Genomic DNA, 23,091 nt, shown 5'->3' on the forward strand with positions numbered 1-23,091 from the left:
ATTCCCTGACAGTGGTCAGCCCTAGGTATCACAAGTCACAACTGTAGTTTCACAATCTCATTTTGCCATTTCTTTCCTTGGCTGCAATATAAAACTGAACAAACACTGAGATAACTTGGAACCGGAGAACAGCAGAAGTGACTTGATACAAAGCTTGTAAAAGCAAAGTAGCTTTCTCCGAACCTGTCAATTTCACTAAGTGTCAAAATACCCCAAGAGAAACATAAGTAAGTCTAGAAAAACATAGAGAATGCTGAAACAGTACCTGCAGCCACAATATATATTAACATACTCTTTTTCTTTCAAGAGCTGATCCAATTTGAAGGCAGCTCACCCCCCTTCTTCCATTCTGAAGAAGCCTGGTATGGCAAAACATTTATACTGAGCTCACTTCAGCAGTCAAACCACCACCACAAAAGAAGACAAATTAGGTAAACGTGAAAGAAGCTCACAAATGAAGTCAGGAGACAGTACGTTAACAGAAACCACTCAAGAAGTGCAAAACATTCTCTTCAAAATAAATAAATATATATATATATATATCCGGTATATTCACACAGAAATGTTGATGATTAGCTAAATATAGGGTGTTCTAGAAATAGTCTAAAACGTCTAATTATAGAAGCAGACAGTGGCATTCAATCCATCTAAAAACAACTCTTTCCCACAGTTTCCAACCTATGTATTTGGTAGCCTTATTCCTAGCAAATTAGCTGAGCTGTAAAAAAACTCTCCACGATGCATGAAAAAAAGTTTGCACATCCAGGTTTGAGAACTGAAGGTTGCTCAGAGGCTAACAAAATAGCCATCGTTTTCACATTCAGATCTTAACCCAATCCAAAGTCACCCGTGACCCAAGGTGAGCGATCTCTTTCAGGACAGATAAAGGACCTGAGCTGTAGCCACACAATTCATCACTGAAGATAGCTGTTAGGTATTTAAGGCCTAAAACACATCAAGGTAAGCACGCATAAACTTCAGCCCCTACCTAACGGGATCCCGTTAGCACACAGACTGACACAGCTGGGGGCTTTGCCTGAAGCCAGGCCCATATTGAAGAACAAATCATTTTTACTTCTCCAGAGATCAGCCCCTTCATGTCAGGAGAGGGAGAAAGTCTAGAGCATTTCGCATTGCTGCTGCAGACTTTTGATAAGCAGAAGACCTCCAATTTCAGTACGTATAGTCTCTCAAACACTTTATCTGGGAAGGAACATTTAAATAAGATTTAAGAAAGCAAATAATCTCTAAAGCACATCAGTGGCATTAAAAGGATAAGGACAGTAAATCACTGGTGTATCATAGCTAAGTGTCGGTGCTCACGGAGCGGGGCATAACCACAGCTGGAAACATGAACTCCACCTCCTGCCACTCCTCTACTGAATCACTCCAGAGGAGGAAAGTTCTTGCTTCTCTTCGCACACCCAACAAAACTCAAGAGGGTTACCAGAACTGTCAGTCAAAACAAAATCTGCCTGGGAAAGACTAAAAACTTTTACTAAGGCTTGCAAGAAGTGAAAGCTGTTTTGGAGATCAAAGCTTCTTATCTGATATAAAGGAAAATCCTGAATTTATGTTACAAAGTCTTTGCTAGCAGCTCACCTAGTACAGGTCGACTGTAGTCCCCACCCTTGAATGCAGCTCTGCTGAAAAGAAAGGTACACATACACCTTGTGCTTTTTTCTTAAGCACACAAGTGTCCAGAGAGGAAAGCACACCACCGAAGCATGAGTTTGTAGCAATACTGAAACATCAGGCTATACCAGGCCAGCAACATTCTTAAAATCTGTGCCTTTTTTTTTTTTTCCTCTCCTCGTGTTTGAGTGCCAAGATCATGGACTTGGCAGTTCTATTAGTCAACAGATGAAAAAAAAAAAAAAAAAGAGCACATTAGAAAACAGGCATTTCTGTAAAAGCATGGGCCTGGAAATAATGTCCAAGCTAATTGGCATCTAATGATACCACTCCCATGGCTCATCTCTCATCAACCACGAATTCAATCCAAATAGAAAGATCCCTGCCTTAGGGAGGGGGGGTGGGGGAGAAAAGAGGTGTTTTTTTTTTTTTTTTTTTTTTTTTTTTTTCTCCTGAGACAGAAACAAACGTAAGCTTCGGCTATAAAAATCAATAAAAGCTAATGCCATTTCTCTTTCACTTCTAACCTGCTTATCTGCCTCTTTGAAGGAGACCTGTTCAAGCTGGCAACTGTCAGGCTCAGAGGAATTTCAAATTGCTCTTCCTATCTCCACCACTGCACTTCAAATGCTTCTGTAGTCCCGGTGTAGCCCTCGCACAGCAGCAAGACGGCCTGAACATGGCAGCTTTGACTTCAAAGAGGAACTGCTCCTCCATGAAGCCCTGCTCAGGAGAAAGCAGCAGCAGCTACTCACCCTTTAGCACAGAAAAAAACGTTCTGCCCAAGATAAGCAGCTGTGGCTTGGGAGCCGACTTAGGACAGGATAGCTGAAATGTTGAGGCTGGCTGTCTTGACGGGGTCCGGTACACAAAAAATATAAGAAGTAGAGGAAAGAGGTAAGGAAAGGGAGGCTCACGCTCCACCGGCTGCGAGCATGGCACACAATCGTTACCTCGGTCCTAAGGTCCGAAAATAAAACTCATGAAAAAAAAAAAAAAACACAGAAGATGCAAATCTGTTAAAGAATTCTTCAGTCAGAAACTTCTACCACTTACTAAAAACATTTTTTCCGAGTGGTTCCTCTTTATCGTTTCCTCCGTGGATTTGTCAGAGTGAAACAATGCACCAAGTAAATTCCCAGAGCCCTTGCAAAAAAAAATGTTGCTTTAAGACAGAAAAAATGCAAAACACAAAATCAAAAGACAGTAAAAACACACCATACCGTAAGGTGCAGAAGGCAGATACCGGCGGTAGCTGGAAAGGACTGACGATAAGAGACCATCTCACCCCAAACATGACCATTTACTTAATGGTTGCCTCTCTCCCTCCCTCCCCTGTAACCAATTACAGCATTAGGCAAGACTCCATTATGCTGTCAGATACAGGCTTCAGACAGCAAACGAAACTGGGAAGTGTTCCCCTCTGCGGAAGAGTTTGAGCTCCCTGTCATTGCATTTTCAGACAGAAGACGTTCGGCCTCATTTTTCTCATCTCAGGCATATGGGCTCCAAAGTTACCTACTCAGCCCAAATTTCTAAAGATATTAGCGTACATTTCTGCACAGCTGCGAACAAGGTGGGAACATTAATTCACCCAGAAGAGTCCAGAAGTATATAATTAAAGAGCATCAAGGTCTTTTTTCCTCCACTGAAAGCTGAAAAGTGATCCGACGCAGCACCACCACCTCGGGGACTTTCCCATTCCACCTCAACCACCGCTAACCCCATTTTTATCATTGCCCGGTCCCTCTGCCACACGCGCAACCCCCATTATCATCCGTTCCTAGTAATTCCCAGGGGAAAAGCGAGCACCTGCCCATTTTTCGGGTCGACAGGATTTTAACCTCTTACATTTTAGAAGCGCGCAGAGGTTGCTTGGGCAGCAGGAGACCCGCAGCCGGGCATCAAGAGCGGCGACCCACCTTCGGCCCCTCCGAGCCTGCCATTTTGGGGCAGCTCGGGATGACACCGGGAGGGTATCGGCAGGGCAAAGGTGCTCAAAGCCACGGAGCTCGTATCCAAAACCTCGCCCGAACCACCTGGGACCCCGCTCGGCCGGCGGGTCTGCCTGGACGTGCAGCGCGCTTCCAACCGCGAGGACCCTGACACGTCCCTAACACTCATTAAAAATCACAAACACTTCCAAAGCGCTCTTATTCTGGAAAACACAGCCAGAGGGACACGCAGAACGACGGCCGCTCCACAGTGCTCCCCCCGAGCGCCGCTTTCACCCGCAACTCGGTTCCTTCCCCCCCCCCCCCCGCCCCCCCCGGTCGCCGGGGGGCTCCCCTCTCCCCCCCGGCCCCGCTCGGAGGAGCTGGCAGCGCTCCCCCCGTCCGCCCCAGCCCAGCCCAGCACGTACCGCCGGGCCGCCCCGCAGCTCCGTGCACTTAAAATGGCTCCTGACGAAAGGGGGGGAAGTGGTGCCCGGGCCCCGGCCGGTGACTCACCGCGGGGCCGGGCGGCGCGGCTGGGCTCGGCTGGGCTCGGCACGCCCCGGGCGGCGGCCGCCTCTCGGCCGGGCTCGGCCCGCAGGTGGCGGCGACGACCCGGGCTTCGGTGCCTTGTGTGCCCCGCCGGGCAGGTGCGGCCTTCGCGCTCCGCTTGGCCCCCACGTGTGTCCTGTCCCCAGGGCAAAACCCTTTGCCCTATCCTCCCAGCCCCCCAGCTCGCCCTGCCCTGTCCTCAAGGCTGTGTCCTTGCCCCACGTCCTGCCCCAGCCACCCTCATGACAAAGAAGTGGCTGTGGGACATCTCGTATTTGGTACCCACCACAGTGCTCATGATGAATCCCAGAAAAATAGAACCTGGGGAGGACCCCAACTGCCCAGGGAAGCACAGTCCCCATGCCATTTTTCACCAACTCAGTGAGAGCAGTGGCATTCATGTCACTCGGGCTTTTGAGAATATCTCAGTGAACGTACAGTACGCTCCTCATCTTTGTCTTCGTTACCCAAATGTGCCCAGTAAGCACCCGCTCAACACACCCATGCTCCAAGCCAGCCAACGTGTGGAGGAAGGCAAGGTGAGGGGCTTATTAAGTGCACTGAAAAGCCTGGCAGAAAGTCAGTCTGCAAGGTACTGCGTGAAGGGTGAGAACAGACTTCTTTCCCTCTTGTGTTGGTTGGAAGGGTAAGCACAAGCAGGGTTTGCAGGCTGGCAAGGACATTCATCTTCCACTATAAAGCTGATTTCCAGAAGGACAGAGTCCAACGTGCTGCTTTGGAACCCTGAAGCGTAGGGATGGCATGGCACAGACCCCAAACCATGCAGACAGGAGGGCGTAACCACAGGGCGAGAAGCTGGGTTGGAAGTAGGAGAGGAAAGAAGGCAGCAGAGGTGGCCTCGAACATTTGCACAAAGCCAGGTGTAAAAGCCTTAAGCTGCTTCTAGCAAACAAATGGAAAAAAAAAAAAAAAAAAAAAAAACTCCAAATATGAGTAAATGCTGCTGTAATTAAACATCCCCTAGTAATAATTAAACATTAGTCCAACAGGTGATTCACTGAGCAAAACTCATTGTCTTAGGGACATTAATATCTCCGACTACTGGACATGTTCAGTAACTGAGAAGAAAATTCCAGTTTTACTTGCAATTAATTCAGTCCCTACGACATCTTCATGGCACTCAAAGGCAAAAGTGGCTCCCAGTTTACTGTTTAAGGAACAGATATGCAGGTATTATTTAATAAAATGTTTTTAATCCCATTACTTTGCAGCCTACTTCAGAGGAAGACCTGAAGAAAACAACAGCAAGCAGAGCAGCAGAAGTTTCTGTTTTTTTCTTCTATGATTTACCATGTAGTTATCACTTAAGGCACTACTCACATAGCTTCACTACAGCTCTTTATCAAAATGTGTCTTCATTTGTATTTCTCGGGTGAAAAAAAGAAACCACATGGAGGAAACACCACGTTATTTTAGTCACTGTATATTTTCCACCACTTGTGACAGATGTATTTTTCCCTCTATCCAGCAGCTTCACTCTAATATAATCTTACTTCTGAAAGTATTTGTTTCTAGCACTGCAAAACCCTTTATAAATCATGGGGCTCTGAGGGGAGATATCTGACCCAGCTGCTCAGCAGTTACGAGGAAACTAGCATAGACACAGGGAGAGCACTATTTTAATTATTGAAGAAAGTCTAAAAGTTATGTTTTACAGGGAAAAAAAAAGCAGTCTTATCCAGGCAATCAACCAAACTGAAAAATCATTCGTAGTGATGTATGACCACAAACTATGCAAACATTTTGCTGTTTCTAGGCTAAATCTGGAAGCTATATATTTTTAAAAGCCCATATGAAACGCAAAAATGTTTAGCAAGAGATAACGCAGGTGGATGTTCATCCCTAGTACTGTATAAGATTTCTTTCTGATTATGATTCTGGCTTAGAGAAGTGACCTTGCCCATTGCTGTGGTGAGTATCTCTATGAAATTCACACCATCATTTGCCCAAAAGACATAGCTAGACACTGACCAACAGCGTGGCCGAAGCCAATTCAAACAGCTTTTACCCTCCATCCCGGCTGCATATTGCTCACACCGAGCTACTCCCCCCGCTGTTTCCCAGCGCAAATATTTGCGTAGCCGCACAGCGAAGCGGCTGGTGGAACCAACCAGCAGAAAAAGTTAACGCTGCACAAATAAATAAATAACGCGTGATCAAATCCTCAAGCTTTCGTTGGCCCTGGCTCCCCCAGCCACACGTGCTGAAGGGGAGCCGTGTGGTCGAGCGGGCAGCGCGGACCTGGATGCGGCTTCCGTTTCTGTTGGCCTCGCGTGTGGCCCCTGAAGAAGGCTCTTCTCACCCCCAGCTGGGTACGTGCTGTCCCTCCTTCTCCAGCCTTGAAAGCTACACATCTGCAAGAGGAAGACTGTTAAGCTCTCGGCTACAACTGCCCCAGGTGCGACGGCAGGCCCGAGAGGCGCTCTGGAGGCACGCTGACCCACCTGAAACGCAGAGAGATGTTTCAGTCTCCAAGGGGCCTACTGCGAGGGAGGTTAAACACCAGACCACCACATGGGAAGCCTAGCGAGTCCCCCGTGACATGGGAGACGTGGTGCCATTCCTAAAGCTGCTGGAGGTGCTGTAACTCCTCCCCAGTGCTGCAAGGGAGAGACCACATCCCTGCCCTCAGCACACACAGGCTCGGGACTTCTTCACGCTGAAGGGAAGACTCCAGCTTACCACTGGATAAAAGTCAGATTTAAGGAACTTCCATCTCCCGTTTGGTTCTGTAGGATCTGAGTATCTCAAGCTTTGCAACATATTTAATCTCAGGTGTCTCTGGAGGAAGGAAGTACTAATAATCCCATTCACAAACATGGCACAAACCCCCGTCATACGCCCCAAATCAACTGCATGTGTACAAGAAGGTGGCACTTGAACCAACGTTCACACAAATCTGAAGCTAGAACCTCAACTCTTGCACCCTTCTTTCTCCTTATCTACACCAAGAAACTGTACTGGTACTGCTACAACATTTTAGTACTGTGGTCTCTCTGTCCCAGTAGTCGGGACTTGTGGACTGGCACCTCCCTCTGCAGCAGGTGCCACAGAAAAAACAGAAACCCACAGCAGTTTCAGTCCAATGCTGCCAAATGCACAGTGACCTAAATATTTACAGATGGAGAAACTGCATCAAGAGATTGCAAGGTAACTTGTTCCTATCCACAGAGGAAGTCTATGCTACAGGACATCAGATACATAAAAGTTAACTATTCAACAATTTAATCACAAATCAAAAGGAAAAATTCAGAACCCAGGGTTTTTGGATACCTGGAGTGCAGTCCTCACAGCTACCAGTTCTTAATGTGCACTTTAAAGGTATGGTTCAGTGACGTTCTGGTGCATGCTGAAAACAGGCTGAGCATAGAGCACAACGAATTTGAGAGAAAACACTCCAATGATTCACTGTAATGGTCACCTTAACTTCAGCTGAATTGTAGGAAATGAGCAGTGGCAGTAAATAAAGCATGTATTGGACAGGCCAGTATTCTCAAAGGCTGGGAGGGAAGGTAACCTGGTCATCCTACATCTGATCAGAATCCTTCAGATAATAAATGTTGTCATCTTCCAAAATACACGAGAGTCTTTTGCAACTCTGTGGTCAGGAAACTCCAAGCCTCCAGAAATTAAGCCCAAGTAGCAGAAGTGGTGAAAGAAGTGCTTCAAATGCAATGCACTCACAACCAAGCACCAGAGAGCTTTAACCTCATCCATTTTATACCTCCAGGTTTGCATCCAGTGTTGCCTACTGAATTTGGCAAGACAGCTGCCTTTGCCAGCAGAACAGCAACATCCCACACAGCTACAAACCCCTGACCTTGCACAGCCTTGCACAAACTCTTCTTGGATCACCTCTAAGGTATTCCTAGGTCACATCTCAGAGATGACAAGCCTCAAGGAAAAGCTACTTGCATAGTCACTTTTCCTTGCTCTTTTAAGTTCCTGCTTTCCCCCTTTTGTTACATGTTTGCCTCTGGTAAGAAACATTACTTGTCAGTATTTCTAAGAATGTTTTTAAGATGTGGCTATACCCTCCTTCCTACTGATAAACAGACTCAGGAGTGAAAGAATTGCAAAAATCCAGGCAGTAAACACAGCTCTGACTCGAGATAGCTTCTGATCCAACCTCAGCTGCAAGTTCCACGCTACAGCTTCTCTCTGACACTTCTCTACCAACCCCAACCACACTCTTCTCCCCCCATCCTCTCCCTGCTCTGGTTCTGGTCCATGTGGTACCCGTTAAACCTTCCAGTGACCTGCTTTAACACATTAACGTGGCAGAAAGCTGACCGAGGTGGGTGGGGAGCATCAGCAGCTCTCTGTGCGGTTAGCGAGATGAATCAGCTCAGAAAAGGCTGTGATGAGCGAGCACTGCCAGCAAAAGGCAAAGGACCTCCCTTTTGTGGGTGGTAGCGAAGCACCCTGCTAGGCTGGCTGAGCAATAGGGTTTTTCACCCTAAGAATCACAGGATTACATGTTAGCTTAAAAAAACTGGATGCGATCAACAGGGGATGATCCAGGCAGGGAGGAGGGACAACCATGCCTCTTAAACCTGTGACTCTCAGACCAGTCCAACTCTGTCTCACCATCCCTCCTCATGCTGTTTGTACATTTGTTTTGGAAAGTGCACTGAAAGTCATTTACCATCCTAGAAATACACCTGCCAATAGATTTGATGGAAGTTACACGTTTAGACCCATAGATGAGGCAATCACACAAGCACATCAAAATAAAGAGAGGACAAATTTACAACCCATACTACTTCTCTGAGTGGAATTCAGATCCCCAAAAATCACAAAAGGAATGAAACCATGATCTGTAAATGCAGCCAGGAGAAATCATTGTGCCTCATCCGCTGTTCTCACTAACCCCACTCAGACAGACAAACAAGACAGTTACATCCTGAAACACAACTCACTTCTACTTCACTACTTCACAGTTCTTCATTTGGGGACACTAAAGTGATCCAGAAAAACCAATATCCTTTTATCTTTAAATACTGTCTCTAGACCCTCTCCCGTCATGGGCCATTCAACAAAAAAGCCAACTCACAGAAGGATTGAGAAATAAATGTGTAAAGAAATATATTTTATGAAAACAACTAGGTAATTCCATCTGGATGATTTTCTTTTTTAAAATCTAGAAGAGCTTACTCCTTGAAAAAACAGACTGGAACTGCAGTTTCAGTCTGCAGGTGGAAACAAGGTGGAAGACTCAAGGTGGTATAGTTCTACTCAACACACAAATGTAGTTACAGACTGTAACAGTAATGCCATTTAATATGCAGAACACCTCACTAAGACTCCTCAGTGCTAAATATTAGCAATAAACAAAGCCAAAATGACCTCATTTTTGCATGGTCATAATTACTGGCTGTCCCAAGAGGACCGCGAGGGCACAGAAGTACTGTGCTTTTATGCTGAATTCTCAGACAGTATGCGTAACAGCTCTGGAAAATCTTGAGAAATTTACTTCAATATTGTACAAAGCTATACAATCCTGACTGCAGTTAAGATCATGCTAGATTCATGGCATTCAAAAGGAAATGATCACCGGTGTATGCAGCTGGCTTGAAAGACCAGTATTAGGTCACCTACCTAATTCTATGGGTTTGCACTCACCTTGCTTTCAAGCAAATAGGGGTTTCCTCCTGTTGTGCAAGAAGGACAGAGGGGTGAGGGGGATACTGAGCATGAAATGAAACTGGTAAAATTCAAAACCATACAAATTAAAGAAAAAGTTCAATTTTCCAAAAATAATATGCGGTGTTTCCAGAAAGTCAACACAGATTCTTGAAATAGATGGGTAAATCATCCCACAAGTTGAGCTTCTGATCCCCCGTTATTATACTCCTTCAGAGATCAAATTTCCTTAACAGGATAGTTCTGTTTGCTCAGGAGTCCTTGCAAGGATAATTTTTAAGAATACAAACCTCTTATATACAACTATAAGATGCTGCAACTATTACAACTACAACAGATGTTACTATGCCCGTAACAGTAAACTTAGCCTTTGTTTTTTTTTTTCCTTTCTTACACCAAAATAAATAATAATACAAAAAATAAAACCAAGTATTTGCAAACATACAGTTCTGGACTGGATGAGCAAGGACTGGATGAGTTTGATATAATCAAACTGTGGCCTCTTAACTGGGACACTCTGTAGCCCACTGAGGAATCCTCATTAAAAAGCTATATTTTTCCTCTTCTCAAACTGTGAGTCACTCATTACACTTTTGGATGTTGCAACACATTCATGAATAATAAACACACACTAGGAAAAAAAAAAAATCCAGCGTGAACACTGGATTTTTTTCATGTCTATATTTATCAGTATAAAAATCAAACCAAGAATGAAACTTAGAGCTGAAAAAGGTTTCTATGCAAGGAATGTTGTTGTTCACAGACAAAATATTCGGTGTAGCCTGCGACAAGCACACAGATAGGCACAGAAGTTAGAGCACGATGACTTTAGCATTACTATTATTGTTTGGCCTTTATACAGCGAGAGAGGACAGGGGGAGGGATCGTCATGTTCCCCACCAAGCTCTCTCCTAAGGGAGAACAGCCAGACACCGCCCTTTCGCTGGACAGTTTGGGCCCAATGCTGCGCTCTTGCAGCTGCCTTTTTTTTTTTTTTTTTTCCTCCTTTTTTTCTTTCTTTTTTTTGAAGGCTGGGGAGTTAGGCTGCGGAGACTGCACAGCCCCAGAAAGTCAGCCGCGCTACAGGAAATTAATGTGGATACCTCGAACGAGCGCCATGGAATTATTTATGCACGTTTGTGTTTCAGACAATAACAAACGGCATCTAGCACATGCACACGTAGGGGTGCTTGGGACAACATTTTCCACGGCTCCAGTCAGACGAAAAACTGTTGGCTTCCCTTCCAGTTTTCGTTGTCCTTTCGGCTCTGCGGCCCCAGGCCGGCCATGCCGCCTACCTCACACGCTTGGGCGGGCTCCCGGTACAGATGTAGGCCTCATTTACAGGATTAAAGGAAATCTAGATACACGTTAATTTTTAGAAGCTCCATAAATATGCTCAGATGAGAGCACAAGAGAATATTTTGGCACCGCTAAAGGATACGAACACAAAGGAAAGGAAAGTGTGTTTATTACTGCTCTTCCAGCTGCTCTAATTAGTGGAAAAAGATAAGAGTGCTAACTTGGAGAGGCAGGAGGAAAAAAAAAAACACACCGTAAGCTAAAAAGTAAGCTCGTTTAAATAAATACATTTTCCATTGCAACTCATTCAGACAGAGGGCTGGCTATTAAAGACCAGTTAGCTAGAAATGTGAGCCACTCACTTACTTGTTCAGGAAGTGATCGATACTTTTAGTGGCTGGCTTACCTGTCCAAATACATGGTACATTAGTCAGTTGATGAATACATAAATCATGGAGAAGAACCAAGGGGAAAAAAAAAAATGTAGATTACAGGAAAGAAAAAGGAGGGGTATCAGGGAGCTTGGGCTACAGATAAGGGGAACTGACAGCTGGAGGGCCAACACTGTGATCTCTCAGCTAAATTTCAAGCTGCTTGCACACACAGAAGCCACGCTCATCTTCGTCCTGGCGAGCTGTCCTAAAGGAAATCACAGATTACAGTTCTGTGGATCTCTCTAAGACACCACATCTTCACCTCTTGTGGTCATTTGCCCATAAAAATGAGGTGTGGCAAGCAGACATTTTCTAGAAGACACTATTGCATGCATACGTACAGGCCTAGCTTCAAAGAAAATTGCTGCTACCATTAAGTGTTTTCCAGAAGCCTCACAGGAATATCTGTCTTTACCCTGTGGTTCAGGGGGCCATGAAAACAACATCAAGCACCAGAGGCTAAGAGAATGAGAGGATATTACAGCAGGCATGATTTCATACATGGGATTTTTCTCCTGCTTTCCACTAACAAAGGTCATTTACTTAATGGAGGGAGCTCAGCAGTCTCCTTGAGCAGTCTGTCATTTCCCCAAGACTTAGAAAACACTTAGTATCCTCAATGCTCCATCCAAAGCACTATACCACCACTATCTATACATTAGTGATTATTATTTTAGTACGATACTGTAAATTTAGCATCTCAGTGTACACGTTTAACCTTATAACCCCTTTTGTCCTTCACTTACTGAGGGCTCACCGGCCTTAAAGAAAAAACTAGGGCTAGCCTGACTGGAATGACTTTAACTCCCTCTACCATCAAGGGACAGGTGAGACCTACGTTAGACAGCAGAGCACTCAGATCCTAGGCTGGTAGCCTAAATGCAAAATCTTATCCACTGCTTTTCTGTGACCAACTTTATTTCTTGAACTCTCACTTCCAGTGTTCCCCCTTTTTAGCAAGACCCATTAGAAATGTTTTCCAGCTTTGCATATCAGACAAAATGACACTAATTGTGACTATGGTCACAGAAACCTTCCCATATTTCAACCACTAGTGAAGAGCAGCATCAGACTAATTTAATTTTAATTTTCAAAATAATAAAAAGAGCTTTTCTCAAGACAGTAGTTGATGATCTCACTCAGGAAAAAGGGTAAAAAAAAATGTCTTTTTCTGTATTATTTTTGTTTTAGATTAATAACACATCCTCAGGCCTGTTGAACATTTGCTGCTTTGTACAAGCTAGGAGCAGCTTTCTCTCTGCTATGCCGTTCTACAAGAAAACTAGCTGCCCTAAACAAACATCCTTTAATTCCTTTATTGCTAATCCTTAATTGCTTGCAGCAGACTGATGCTTTCGCAAATGGAAATCCCAAATGAATAAAGCAGATCCCAAATACCCTACATCTCAAGGAGTTTGACTCCACTTTCCGAAAATACAGTGATTTCCACCCATACTAGTCAAGAAAGAGCCATTATCCAGCAAGTGTTTGTTTTCAAAGCTGCATGTGTATATCCTATGTGCACATTTTTGGCAGAAGTCAGATCTGGAGGGACAGGAATTATGAAACAAAATTATACAACACATTGGAAAATTCACTTGTACCATTAAATGTCAACTAGCAGCCCACGTAGCAAACAGCAAAACCACCACCAGGCCCAATGCCTCCTACTGCAAAACCACCAGTATCATCAAAAGACGCACATTTACATTTTTTCAGGTGGAATTGTAGCTGGATGCCTGCAGGTGTTGCAATGTGGGATGCCACTGGGCAAGGAGGGGCCCTTATAGAGAAGCTCTTTGAAGGGGGAAGCAGGGAGGAAGAAGCAGCACACACTGGATGTAAATCCACAGGAAACCTGCCTCTTTGCTTATAATGCTCAGGGAACGTTCACATTTATAGGCAGAGAAGAGCAAAGATCTGCAGGGCAAAGATAATACAGCAAAGACCTTTTAATCTAAATAGACAAAACAAAATAGAAGAAGGGGGAAAACTACATACAATCACGGAGTAGTTGTCCTGACTCAAGGATTTTCTTCCACGCTTCTCTTCCACAATGTGTCTGCATGTGTGCATGGGGGGTGTTGATAATACAATGTGTAAATATATTGCCTTTTCCTTGCTAGTTTCACTTAACTACATAAAATTATAACCAGGCTCTCACTGTTTCACACATCAACCTTCCACTCTGCAGAACATCGTTTGCACAACCAGACAAGCTTTAAAAAAGGCAATGACACTTACTAATCCAAGGCCATTCCCCTTACCTTGTATCCAAAATAGCATCATCAGAAAATGCCATGAAGTCACTTCTCACTGTTTTTTGGGTGCCAGTATTTGTGGATGAGAGGCTCATGGTAGGTGAGGTTTATTCCATGAATGGAGAAGATGAGAGGGTCCCACTCAGGACTTCATCTGATGCTGCATTCGAAATATCCCCTGAGTCAAGGTACTAAATTCCTATACATTTTACAGGAAAGGTCAAAATACAAGATGCAGTCCTTTATTTTCTCTCACAAGTTGGACTAGTGAAGGTTTTTTTCTACGCAAATGTTCTCAACCCTCAGTCCAAGAGAGGCTTCAGAGAACAAAGCCAAAACTAAACCATAACTGAAGAATAACACACTTAAGACATTGTAGATATGCTATTACAAAGCAAATGGAGAAATAAGCAGAACATAGCTATGGTAGAAGTAAATATACCACTACAAACAGATTAACATCTTGAACCCTGAACATCAAGAATTTTTTCCAGCTTATTAAATAGATTGTACATATCTATACTATATATATATGTAGTATAGATTTGTATGTGCACACACACAGTATATGGCTGTATATAACCCAGAGTACTGGGAAGCCATATTCAGAAAGAAAACACTGCAAAGGAATTATAAGGAGTTCTGACAAACACCCCTCAATTAACCTGAAACACCACAGTTGGCCACTTTTAGCTTCTCTGTTTCACTCTCTTGACATTTTGGTGCACTCATTCTTGGTCTTGTTACAAAGCTCCTTTCTGAGACGTCATCCGACATCACCCACACCATCTCTGGTTCTGAGCAGAGCAGAAACACACTTTTGCAAGGTGTGCTTGGACAAGCCCCCAAAACCTATCTTCTGATGATCCGTTACTTTCATTTTTTGTTTAACAACGAAGGTATAGAGATTTGGAAACCTCTGGGAAAAAATAACCCATCACTAATGAGATAAAATGGAGCTGGTGGCAGGTCACTTACTTAATTTCCTCTCCCACACCCCTCATGACTGAAAATGATACCTGCACTGAAAAGCCATTTTTGCAGCCCCAGCTAAGGCAACAGGTCACCTCAGATGTGCTGAGGGGACCTTGTTGCCCCAGTTTCCCCACTGTCTTCCCCTTGGGTCTGATCACTGGCACTGGACTGCAAGCTAACAACCACAGCTGGCTCCTGCAGCGTTGGTTAGGTTCTTCTGTACCTTCCTCCACATCAGTAACACACAGCAAAGCGAGCCCTGCACTGACTAAAAGGACTCAGGCGATCTTGAACTTGAGCTCCTGGCCATACCTAACTGGAACACTCTAGTGCTTCACTGATTGCAATCCCTGACTTAGAAAATCTGATTATTCACCTACTTGGTGAAAAAAAAACTGCATATCCATGCTTAGTGGATAGTCATGTCCTCAGAGCAACACCATGCTAACAAAATATTTAGGGGGGTGGAAAGGAGAGGAAATCTACCTATATATGACTGTTCTTCAATGTTATTTGGTAGCAGCATTCAGATTTGAGTGTTTTCCTAGTGCTTAGTAAAAGCTAACATTTTGTTCTTAAAAAGGACCCCACCCCCAGAATCCTTACACTACGGGTAATGAAGTCCATTCAGCCTTCTTTTGCACACAGTGACCTAGCTCCCAGGTATTCCGTAGCAGTTCAAATTATCTCAGTTTTATCAGCAGGGCTATTCACAGTTTCTTCTGTATCTCATTTCCCTGGCTCACATCCTGCCAGTTAGAAGGAGAAAACTACTCTGGATCTACCTTAATCTTCTTCCTTCCCTTCCTAAGTTGTTTTACCCAGATTTCTTTCATTCCCAGCTCTGTTCCCTATTCCTCGTGCATCTGAACATTCAAGATACATTTCAGAATAAAGAAGATGGAGGTGCAGTGGCTCCACACAGCAAAAGCATGGAGACGCCTGACTTCAAGCTGCCCAAGCTGTGACGACATTCCAGCCAGAAACCACACAGAGCTGTAATCTACTTATCTGCGTATCTGGAACTGGTAAGCAGTGCCTTTTTCTAGCAGATAAAACAACCAATCCCAAGAAAGGGACCAACCAATAAAAAAAAAAAAAAAAAAAAAAAAAGGGGGGGGGGGAATATGGTTTAGAAACCTGACTGGATAAGAAAGATGAAGCACACATACAAAGGAGTGCCAGTTAGTGTGTTCGTAAAGCCACCTTTTCCTAGCAGTCCTCTGGTTTCTTTAACAGTCTGCAGATTCAGTATTGTTCCTAATACTTCCCTTTTAGAATAACTTCCTCTGCTAAAACAGTCATTCTGCAAGTGCAAATGCAGTGCAATACAGAAGAACCAGAACTACGTACCTTCACCCTCAAACCACACCTGCACAAACACTTGTGGCTGTTGAAACACCCGTACCACTACTGCTCAGTTTGATAATAAAATATGCAGAATAGAAACTTAAATCCGAACATACGTGACAGATCCTTTCCCACCTCAAAAACAAACAAACAAAGAGTTTTGATATGCCTGTCCACCACAAATTTCGTAAACAAAAAGCTCCAAAGAACTAAGCAGTCTCTAACAATATTTAATGTTGTTAAAAGTCTTGTCAACAATATGGAGATAAGAGAAGGGAGAATGCACAAACCCTACAGGATTAGAGAATTCAGAAAGTAACATGCTCAACAGGTGCTGAGACAAATACATAGGAAGCTAGTCTTAGTCTTAAAACATATGAAGCATATATCACTATATATCCATAAAGGCAATTCCTTGTATAAGTACCCTTTTTATTTTTTTCCTTCAGGAAAGCACTAAAACAGTTTACAGCTAATGTATAGATTTAGGGAAAGAAAACAAAAAACAAAACAACAACAACACATACTTAAGAAAAGATGAGGCGGCTAATACAGTAACAGCCTCTCGTACGATTTGACCTTCCAGCTGCTAGTCACACAGTAATGACAGAAGTGACAGACCACAAACTTGCATTTCTGATGAAGCTTTTATTTCTGAGTGAGTAAATACAACACCTACAAAAGTTAATGCTTTCACAAAAATAAAATAAGATAGGGAGACCTCTTAAGCCAACAACACTCCCAAAAACATGCTGTGCAGTAATTTACCCAGGACATGGTATATAATATGATGCAATCATACCCACTCCAAAAGAAAATCAACAATAAAAGTATACCAGTGAATTTGATCACCAGAAATGGAAAACATTTCACATCAATACATGTGTCCTGGATAATTTTCACAAATGGTCATTTGACAATAATAAAAAAAAAGTACAGTTCTGGCTCTCAACATCTTGCTTGCAGTATATTTATGGTCAGAAGCCAGATCATTCCTTCATTAAAATCCTACCTCTGTAACAGCAGCAAGGTTCCACTACCATGTAACATTAATATTTGAAAACTGAATTTTAAGAAGTCTTAGTAATTGTTTTTTTTTCTACTACTTCCACTAATGCACCACCAACTTCCTCAGCCCACCCTCCAGCAGCATCTCAGTGTATTTACCAGAACCTACGTCAGCTTTGCCACTTAAGTTCCTCAGCCCACTGCAACTAACACAAATTAACAGTTTAAACTGTGTAGGTAAAACAAATTGTTTTGGCAGAAATTGAAGGATCCCCACAGTGATCTGGCCAGTCTGACACAGGTGACCAACAGAGGATAGCAGTGGTGCCTGCAGCTATGTCAGTGCTGGGTCACCACGGTAAAAGGCATGGTGGCCACGAGTCCCATACTCCTTATTTAGGCCTCAGCCCTGTTCTCCCTCAGGATTCCTGTGCAAACCCTCAGGAAGAGTGATGGTGGCCAGGGTGAAGAAACTACTGCCTTTTTCTGCCCAACATCTACTTAGAGGACAACTATCTCCTGCTGGGACCCACACTGACTAAACGTCAGCCATTTTGTTTGGTGGTGCTGTCTGACTTCACCATGTTTCTTTCCTGCAGGGGAAGAGCAAGCAGAAGAGCTTGAAGAACTGACTGAAAGCCAATTTGCAACAACGTCATACTTCTGAGGCATCATTTCTGTCTGGAGAAGGTACTGCTAGAAGTGTCTACGTGCAGGATTTGCTTCTGGAGCTCCGTAGCAGCTTCACTTCTGTTGTGCTTGTCTACCAGCAATGATCATGTTCCTTAGGCCACATTTTATTATCATGCTACGTTAGATCCGTGCTCCTACAGTGGTATATGAAAGCTTAATACTGTCTCTATCCATTTTCTGTCTAGTTTTGCCGTCCTTTTACCCACGGTACCCCTTCCCCGTCACATATCTAAAAACAACACAGCAAATCCTATGCCACAGGGCAGCATAACCTGCTCGCCTCTTCAGTAATTCAAACTGTTGACAAAGTGGGCTCTTTTGGTTTCCTGCAAAACAGATTTATCTGCTGTCATTCTCTTGATCAACATTGAAAGACATTGCCATTGCTCACTGAATTTCCACACTTACACAGCATCTCTTAACAAAAAATAAAGAACAAAGAACAGATGCCTGGATGCTATCCAACCCCCCTTGCCAAAAACCGTCTCCGAAGATCTGCAGCGGGGTACAGAATCCTACAACTTTCCCATCAGCGCTTCCACTTCTCAAGGCAGAAAACCAAGCTTGTTGTGACTACCTCCAAAGACCCCAAGCACGCCCCCAAAACACCCAGTGCATGATTAATGCATTGAGCTTCTTAAAACGAAAAAGCAGCAGCTTCTCTCAGAGCAGCAACAGATGTTGAAAGGGAAGCTGCAGCAGCAGCTACCACGTGAACAACTTTCAACCAGGACTCGGCATGTTGAGTTTCCTACTTGAATACATTAGGCATAAACGAGTTGCAGAACAAGGTCAAGCAAATTGAAACACCTCATTAAATTTCATCAATGCCTGTATGACCAGGTACTTGAGATACTAACTGCTTAATGTCACTATTATATTAATGGAGGAAAGAGACATCACAGTGTGCAGAGCACACAGGTGAATCTAAAATAGTCGATTTTAAGAACAACAAAAAAGAAATAACAATATACGTGTAAAAACAAAATAAGAAAATCATACTAATCCTATGGAGCAGGCAGAATAGCCTTCACTGGCCATGGATGTGCCGATGACAGACTGAGCGGCAAGTCCACACATGTGACAGAGAATAATACATTTAATAAAAACACCTAACTCTTGACTATCCTGATTACAGTTACATTCAGCACTAATGAAAGGAGGAAAAAAACAAACCTTGCAAAAAAATCAGTCCTACTGCTACTCCTTTTAAAATTTGGTTATCTGGGTGCATCATTATCCTACATGCACACGATTTGTGCTGTTAGGTGTACAAATTATATAGTCAGTTACACAGCTTGGCTCTTTACAAGTTTTATATTCAGATTTAATATGCCCTTCAGATGGACATAAGTCACTTAACAGAATCACAGAATCACAGAATTTCTAGGTTGGAAGAGACCTCAAGATCATCGAGTCCAACCTCTAACCTAACACTAACAGTCCCCACTAAACCATATCCCTAAGCTCTACATCTAAACGTCTTTTGAAGACTTCCAGGGATGGTGACTCCACCACCTCCCTGGGCAGCCTGTTCCAATGCCTCACAACCCTTTCAGTAAAGAAGCTCTTGTTTTACAACTAGCAAGGGAATAAAACTAAGTATTACAAGACAAAATAAGACGTCAAGAAATAGCAAACTATATTCCATGACTGCACTTTCAAAACCGGCGCCATGTGGTGATAGTCGTTATCTCCTAAATGACCCAAATTATAACAAACTACTGGAATAATAAAGTAGGATTCAAAAGTTACTTTTGATTCTTTGATTCTTTGATAGTCATTTTCCAATAAGAAATTTAATAAATAACCTAATCAGAATTCTTAACTGAAAACTTCTAACCGTATTTGTACTTTATTAGTGAATTAAATTCTGTATATACTCAAAGTCAACAGGGCAGTGTCATTAACTTCAATGAACATAGCAACAGGCACAAGAGCCAAACTGTAGAAGACTGTATTCATATTCTTTTCCCAAACACACACATCTCAATACAGCAGCTGAGGAAAATGTTTTTAGCAATCACATTTGAGACAAGTACTTAAGTATATCCAAATAATCGGAAATACTCGTATGCATGTTTTTGACAAGTCTAGAGATAATGATTTACAAGAACTTAGGCTTCTCAAGTTTCAGTTCTTCTCAATAGGAAACCTTCCAGTGATGTCATTCTGTACAGAAAGTGCAATTAGTTACCTTAAAATTTTCAGAGGATATTTGAAAGTGTGAATGAAAAAGACCAAATTAAGACCATCATGTGAAAGATGGAACGTCAGATCCTGGCATGCTTTTATGTACCATTTACCCTATAGTAGGCATAATAATTTTTCTAAGGAAAGAAATACTTTAAATATTGAAGTATATTTACTCTGGTTCAGCTGCCAGAGGAGAAAAAAAATGTGTTTGTTATATTAAAAAGAACAAGATATGGAATTATAAAACATCATCTCATAACTATCTAGGCCCAAGTGCAATTCCCAGGCCAAGTTAAACCTTTAGCTTTAGCACAAAGCTGTCTGAAAAGAAACTTGGTAAGTTATACTTTGACTTGATTTGAGCAGCCCATTGTGTGTTTCAGGTTACAAAATTAATTCACCACCATAACTTCTGTTGTTTTAGCAACTGCTGGTCCTGCTAGCTTGCCAAGCCACATGCACACATGCCCACGTCCTCGTCTCCAGCACGCCCGTCTGCTTGCAGCAGGAGATCTGGCAGCAGGAGAGGCTTGTCCAAAGGACAGCGAGGTGCTTAAGGGCAGGGTGAGCTTCAGGATACTGTGAGCCCTCAGCAGATGAGTTGCAAATCGTGAACAATGCCTTATCTGCTAAATGGCAGGGGAAATTTCTCCATCCCTAAATATAGTTATCTTTACTGATTGCTGAGCAAACAAAGGAGGTAGACCAACCTGTGAATACAAGAGGATTCTCTGTACTGACAGCAGTAAGTGAGGAAGGTGAGTACCCAAAATCCTGTCTTCAGCTGCAACCAGATGTTTACGCTCTTGAGGAAAGTGAGAAGTATACAATCTTCCATCATAATCCCAGAAGTGAAATTAGGCATCAAGAAAAAAAATGGTCCTCCCGAACCAAGAGAAAACAGTCCAACTTCTGGAGTGTGCCGTTTTACCATAATGTCCACCGTAGCAACAGGTGCTACAATACACTGACAGCACCACAAATAATCTTGTATTCTTGATCTGGTGAAGAGCACAGGTGAACAGAGCCCAGTCCTTCCCTTTTCTACATGCACTAACAAAGTACCCCATAAAACCAACCCAAAGCACTTCTTTGAAAAGTGAACGTTATCTCATTTTAAATACTCCCAGCAACATTAAATTCATTAAAGTGTTTAATTACCCTCCTTGCTACTTATTATTTCATGGCACAACACACCTAACTTCAGCTCCCAGACGCGCTGGGGTCTCAACAGGGTCAAGTAACTATCATATAATTTTCTTACACATATGTAAGATCATTTCACCTCTCAGTTTCCTCTGAACTGATAAACTGCATTTTAAAGCTTCTTTTTTAAACCCTGGATCACTCTTGTTGCTGTGCTCCTACTAATATTTCACATCCTTCCTCATGTGAACAGTGACACCGGACGCAGACTCAGAATTCCAGTGCTCTTACTAATGCCATGTCCTTTCCCATTCCTATGCACTATTTTTATTGCTGTATAGCCAAAGATCACACTTTGTTGACAGGATTACAATGAGAACTCCCATTGAGATGATTATCCACACAAATTCTTAAACCTTCTTTCAAATTACCAGTTTGAAGACAGTCTCCTATCCTGCTGGTGTAACTGCATTCCTCATTCCTTAGTGGCTGGCTGCACGAACAACGCATTCGGCTGGATGGGACCCAGCTAAAAATGTGATCTGGAGAACACAGCACTAATAACCTGTACCACACACAAACCTGTATATCGTCTATGGGTAAAGATGAGATATCATTGCAAAAACTGTGAATAGAATGGTATTCAGCAGCATTGCACCAAGACCCACTCCCTGGGGGACCCCACAAGAAACAGCTGCACTCACACAGAAGAAAGACACGCCTAAGTTCCTCTCTAAACTAAGATTTATGAAGCAACTTTGCCAATGTTTGTGGGATTTATTCCACAGTGACTGCATGGCACAATTGTTTTCAACTCACACTTCACTGCAAAGTTAATAGATATATCAGGGACACAATATAGGGTGAGTCTGCTACAATTGAACAGTTGATGAATAGCTTAGGAATTTGGGAGATGTGGTTTTCTACAGTTCAAAACTCTGGGAAGCCATTTGCTCCAGTTCTACTGTAAATTGGTCTTTAACAATTGTTAAGTCATTCTGAAAGATCCAGAACAAGTAAGCCACAGCTTGTTATTTATTTGAGAGGCTCCATTTTAAAGTTTGCAATTTTTCAGCCAGGAAAACAACAATGAATAATATGAGTAAGTAAAAGCATTTGTACAATTAACTGAAAAGTTTTAGTCTATTAAAAAAAAAAAAAATAAATCGACTGGGTGCCAATTAGTCAACTGGGTAAGCAATTAATTAATATTACAGTTAAGCAGTGTATTTAAAAGCACATAAACATACACCAGTATGGGTGAAGCTTGTAGCACTGCCTATTAGGCGGTTGCTGAAGACTTCTAATGCAAGATGCTGCTTTCAGCTGCTTGTAACTTGGCCAGACTTGGACTATTTGGGTTCAAATTTTCCAGCTTGAATGTCTGCCTCAGACTCAATTTTGTTCCATGTGCTGTAGAGGTTGCTTCTGAGGGAGGGGTGTAAAAAGAACTGAGTAGACAGAGATTAGAAAACCTCAGCCAAAATACTTCAGCTGTTTTTCAGAACAAGACTGGGGAAAACACTGTCTTTCAGTATTAACAGAAAACGCTGGCAAACTTGTCAGAAGGTTATAGTGCCCTTTCAGCTTCGGGTAACAGATTTGAAATTTGACATGAGGGCTGGAGCTGCTATACTGAAGGTATGCCTTTTGCTGCCTCCGTGAAAAATCCACACACATTTGGTCAAACTGCTGAAGACAAATTATACATTATGCATTTTCAGTAGATGCTCACGAGGCCACATCGACGTTCGTCACAACTCCTCTTGCCCATCAGACTACATAGGCCATCACCACAAGCACTCAGCAACTTTTCTCCCAGCTCCTGCCCGGGCAAGGACTGCAGCTCAGGTAAGCGTCTTCAAAGGCATGGAACAGGAGCAGGCTCCAGGCTGCCCACGTAATGGCCAGTTGAGGCCAAAAAGGTGCCAGGCACTT

General features: G+C 43.0%; 1 protein-coding gene across 1 annotated transcript in view; it reads right to left on the reverse strand.

Annotated features, from left to right (window-relative positions):
- The window catches only part of ELF1 (E74 like ETS transcription factor 1), an 87,555-nt gene that overhangs the window by 61,196 nt on the left and 3,268 nt on the right, over positions 1-23,091 (reverse strand). The window contains exon 2 of the mRNA XM_035322025.1: positions 2,560-2,562. The gene's annotated coding sequence lies outside the window, so the exon portion shown is untranslated. The remainder of the gene's footprint in view (positions 1-2,559; positions 2,563-23,091) is intronic.

This window comes from Oxyura jamaicensis, chromosome 1, assembly GCF_011077185.1.
Source record: "Oxyura jamaicensis isolate SHBP4307 breed ruddy duck chromosome 1, BPBGC_Ojam_1.0, whole genome shotgun sequence".
NCBI classification, from domain to species: domain Eukaryota; kingdom Metazoa; phylum Chordata; class Aves; order Anseriformes; family Anatidae; genus Oxyura; species Oxyura jamaicensis.